The 5,000-nt window shown below is 39.6% G+C and overlaps 2 protein-coding genes across 12 annotated transcripts in view; one reads left to right on the top strand and one right to left on the bottom strand.

Annotated features, from left to right (window-relative positions):
* Positions 1-5,000, bottom strand: part of LOC138049579 (5-hydroxytryptamine receptor 4-like) — a 26,961-nt gene that overhangs the window by 9,510 nt on the left and 12,451 nt on the right. For 6 of the 10 annotated variants that reach the window (XM_068895935.1, XM_068895930.1, XM_068895926.1 and 3 more), the window contains exon 2: positions 3,544-3,607. The gene's annotated coding sequence lies outside the window, so the exon portion shown is untranslated. The other 4 variants (XM_068895933.1, XM_068895936.1, XM_068895931.1 and 1 more) reach the window with 2 other exon arrangements.
* Positions 1-5,000, top strand: part of LOC138049581 (D-serine dehydratase-like) — a 53,095-nt gene that overhangs the window by 35,780 nt on the left and 12,315 nt on the right. The gene's annotated exons all lie outside the window — the stretch shown is intronic.

Here is a 5,000-nt window from a genome sequence, read left to right as displayed (position 1 = left end):
TGCGTCACGTACAGTAGCTTTCGGTTACCATTACGGTAGTGTGCGGTCATGTTTAGAATATTTGAACACAATGGGCGATTTGATATCTGATGACTGAGTTAAACCTGTCGTTGAGACAACGGTACGTGACAAAAATATTCCATTTTGGCTGTTATCGATTGAAAATATCTTGTCCTCAAGGGAGTGCCTCACGAAAACTAAGACAAAAATCTTTTTATGGAGTCGGGTGCCTAAATGCGGATAGCGGGCCGGTTAAAGGAAATGGTGGGCACAGATTCTTTGTTTGAAAATCCTTGACTGCAATTTTTTTTTTTTTGAACGGACTGTTTCACGTTCAGTGTTTTAGCCTCGATAGACACTTGAAGACTTTTTCAAGAATTAATGAAGACCAAAAATGGAGTCCAAAGATTTATGCTACGGATTGTTTACCAGCAATATCATTAGTTTACGTAAGCCTTTTTTGCGTACTACTGCGAATGGAAATGTGTTGTTCAATTTGAAACTGTTTTTCGGGACTCGGTGACGGTTTCAAAAAAGTCGCCATAAGCTTAATGTGCATACTTCACCCCGCCTTCTTAAATCAACTGGTTCAGTGGCCTTGACCCGAATTATCAGTCCAACTTTAAACCGAGGTTTTCAACAATCGAAATGCCCCCCCCCCCCCCCCCGGGATTTGCTTCGAGTAGCTTCCTTGAGCTTGTTTTTTGACAAGAAGCCACTTTTATATACAAAGAGTGGCCAAACTGAATTGTCCCCTACGAGTCTAACCCAGTTTGACCTCGACGAAACGAGGCAATTCCCAACCGAGACTGCGCTTTTATTCTGTGAACAAATTGACTCTTCAACGAACTGCTCTTGCGTCTTACTATGAAAGCCTACGTGACTCAAAGCTTAAATGGTTGCTGCCCTTAATTTGATTTTATTATTTTAACTTGGTAAACGTTTTGTTTACTTTTTCAATGGGAATTTTAAAGTAAAGGGGTGAAAGGACAGCACTTGTGCGTTGGCGTTGTGTTAAACTGTCGGTAAGACCCTCAATCGGCGTCCAGCCCAACTTGAACCATACACTTATTACGGTCAAAAGAGTAAGCAAACTGACCTTAAACCGAATTGTTTAGTCTCCAGCTCTTGACGTTTCCGCCTGAGTTACATTCTTCCAGCCAAAAAAACCCCAGAAACGTTTGCACCGTTAAAGGAAACGTCAACTGAAAACTATTTTAAGTTCGCGTCGTGACATTTGTCGAATCTACCTACATCTGGATAGGTAGGAAAGCCGCGGCAGCAATTTAATATAGAAAATGAAATATGGACTGTTGGTTGTTCACCGTTTGTCGATTTGAAGAGGAAGGAAAAAAAGTGTACCGAAATGTATGCCGCTCCCGCAGCACGCTTTTTCAAAAGGAAAGTAAAGTGCCGCGACCATATTTAACGTCGATAACTCGTAACAGTAATTAAACTAACAAAACCTGAGGTCGACGGTGCGCTCATTTTACTCCCCCCTCTCCACTAGTGCTCCGTTTTACGGGTATTTAAAGCTACTTGAGCTACACTGAAAGGAAAGAAGTCGAAACAAGGATGCGAGATCCGGGAATCGAACTCAGGACCTCTTGCAACAAGGCCGGACACTAATAACCGACTGTGCCATCCTTGCTCCTTCCTTTCGGCTGCACGTGTGAAACGTGTGCTTCACTGGCATGAACATCGTTGTTGCGGTCGTCTTTTCTAAAACCGCCTAAAACATACGCATACGGCTATTTACAACCTGAAAGTTGTGTTGTTGTGAGAATATGGCGTGAAAAAGTTCAAACTGATAAACACGACAGTGTCCATAAGAAGTCTTATCAAGCGTAAAAATGATGTTGAAGTTGCGACTTCCAAAGGCGATGATAAGTATCCAGTTGCATTTTGTGCTCCGACAAAGCCTTTGAATCCCAAACTGCTGGACCTTGGCGCCCGCGTCTTAAAACGTCGTTAAATTTTCGGCCTTTTCAGTTTAGCCTCAATTGATCTTAGAAATAACCGTTTGCATTGAAAAATAGATATATATTTTACGTACCTCAAACGTTTCAGTTTGGCGTCCAACCTTAGTTCCTACTCGTTGTCATCTTTACCTGCATTTCGACGGATCTCTTCCCTGGAGACTATTTTCTCACGTACTTAAAATTAAACCAACTTCCTTCGAGAATAAGCAACCTATTTGATTTTGGTTTACAGCATTCAAAGATGTCTTGCTGTAGTACTTCCCGTGACTAAAGGCTTTTATCTTGTTTTGGAGAAGTAGATAAAATCTGGTTTAAAAGGCAATTTGTAGCACATCTGTCAACCAACCAAGTGAGGAAAAAACATCGATATTGAATAATTTTCCGGCGCAGGTCATATTTTTACGAGTCAAAAATTGTGAAGGTCGTCATATTGAATCACTTTTTGTGTCTTTTACACGGCAATATTTATTCATGCATAGCTATTGTCGACGGTGATCTCTTTAAGGGCATTCAGTTTTCACTTGAAATGTATGATCGAAAGACTACTGAACTTCAATCATGATTCTCATCTTGAAAAGCTACCTTCATATCTCAATGTGAACATTCCTGACAGTGATCAAAACCTCTGCGAAACGTTGTCGTTATGGCAGTCTTTGCCTTCCTCTCGATTGCATTTGGAAAGGTCTGAAAGGTTAACCATCGCTCATCACTAGCTTCTCTAAAATCTTTAGGGTAAAATTGATCATGATATGACATGTGTGGGAAAAATGCGCTAAATTTTACGCGAAACGTTCAGACTTTCCCCGGCTGCAAGAAGTTGAGCAAGTCCACAGGCACCCCTCGAAACCGTCACACAGGCAGGGAACCCTGAATTGAACATTTCTCTTGAGCCGATGCTCTTTAACTGACCGCCTTTCATACAAACATAGTCAGTACTACTAACTATGATACAAGCTGGCTTTGAAAGGATGTAGAAACATCGTGAAACAATAATTAGTCTTGCCGCAAATTGAAATCCGCCGAGCTTTGAAAGTACCTAAAACTTCAAGTCTCGATTCTAAAAACGCTGTTAAAGGTATATTCGTTTTTGTGAACGGCAAAATAAGCTTCAAGCTATTAGTAATACAGAGCTTAGATAGCAATTGGGCACGAAATACTAGCAAATAAATATCTTCTCGGAAATCGAGAGATTGCACGGCATAATTTCTCTTCGATTACATTGATTGAAAAAAGAAAAATAGCAACCTGCCACACCACCATCACTGATATCTGTCGAACCTCTGACCCTTCTAAATCACTGAGATAACACTGCACATTTTTTTAAAAAATGCGGTCATGGATTTGAAATCCAAAAATCCAGCTCTTTTATTTACGACGTCGGGACATCACAAATAACTCAATCACTCCTTTGAGGAGTCCGCTCGTCCTTGGAGAATTTAAAATTTCATTGAAGTGTTTGTATTGAGATTCCGTGCAATGATGATTGGAATTGCACTTGAAATGTTGTTGTTTTTTTTCCATTTGATTGATTTTTGTTCTTAATTAGTTTCAAGTCACTGACCTTCAGTTAAACCTTTGACTTCAGCTGATGGGTTCGGTCAAATTCCCATGGCAACTCTTCAGACCTATATTAAAAATAAATTGGATTAAATTAAATGATGTTCCCAACGTTGATTTTCAACTTAATGTAAATCCTTTTCAATCTTTTCAATCATTTCATCTGCTATCCATCATCGTTAATTTTTATTGATGTTTTCGGGACCGCTGTAAAGTAAACCATTTTATAAGGGCATGAGCTCCCTCACTGCTGAGTACGTACGGTGTGCTCTCAAAGGAATGGAAAAAAAGCCTGGACGCATATCTGCGTGAACTTATTATGTCCTGGATCGTCAAATGAAAAACAAAGAAAAAGAAATACAGTAGAGATGTCGGCTACATTATTATTTATCATTTAAGTTAGATTTATGGCAGTTCTCTTCTCGTTATGTTCACTCATAAAATGTTCGGTCGTAGAAAGCCCGCGAACCGAATCGTTCCGGAAACGCTCGACATCTTTTAGTGTGGGTCTACCGCGAACAGTTTTTGCATTTATATGTGGTTGGAGCGTGTTAGACACCATATTGTTTTCGGTTTAGTTTTGTCTACTTACGTATGTAAATTTTCTTCATTTTCTTGATAACGATGACAGGATGTCATCGAAACGTCGAAATCTATCCGCGTTAGTTTTTCTGATTAAAAATAATAATAATAATAATAATAATAATAATAATAATGTTACTAATGATAACAATAATAATAATAATAATAATAATGTTAATAAGATAAAGAAGAAGAATCTTGGATATGGCTGCGGAATGGATTAGGAATGATCTGCGCAGCCTAAGAACAGGCTCTGAGAACCAACTCAGTCAAGTGCTACATCGACAAGACAAATGACTCTCCTCCGTGTAGACTGTGTGGCACATTGTGAGCGGTTATTCTAATTTAGCACAGAAGGAGTACAAAAAGCGCCATGATAAGGTAGCATTTAAGTGCCCATAACCTAAAAAATTTATTTTCCTATTTGAAAGTCCATATTAAAAACTGAACTTTGGCGATAGAATTTTTCAATTCCAGCGAGAGGCGAATTTTCTACGATTTTTTCAATCCCACTTTTATTTGGTACACCCCTTCCGCTGGTCAGGACCTCACGGGCTCGCTGGGTCTTACCTTTTCTTACTAATCAACGCCAAGGTATCGCTCAGCGATCGTTTTTGGTATTTTTCAGTCAACAAAAAAATCAATCATGCCTATATTTATCATCAAGGAAAGTGCCTCTGAATCTGGAAGCGAATAAACTGGCGATTTAAAAAAAGAATTTGAGGCGAGTAGTTGCCGGTCTCGACGAGTCAGCCAGCGCTAGCACTGAAACCCAGAACTACACGGAACCCTACGTGGAAGAACCATTAGCAGACGAGGAATGGCTACAAAATTACAGAAAAGAACAAGAGGATAAGGAAGGTATCGCGAGGGAATTAA

The sequence above is a fragment of the Montipora capricornis genome, chromosome 5, assembly GCF_036669925.1.
Source record: "Montipora capricornis isolate CH-2021 chromosome 5, ASM3666992v2, whole genome shotgun sequence".
Classification (NCBI taxonomy): Eukaryota; Metazoa; Cnidaria; class Anthozoa; order Scleractinia; family Acroporidae; genus Montipora; species Montipora capricornis.
Note: the sequence above shows the minus strand (reverse complement) of the source record. Positions and strands in the feature narration are given on the sequence as shown.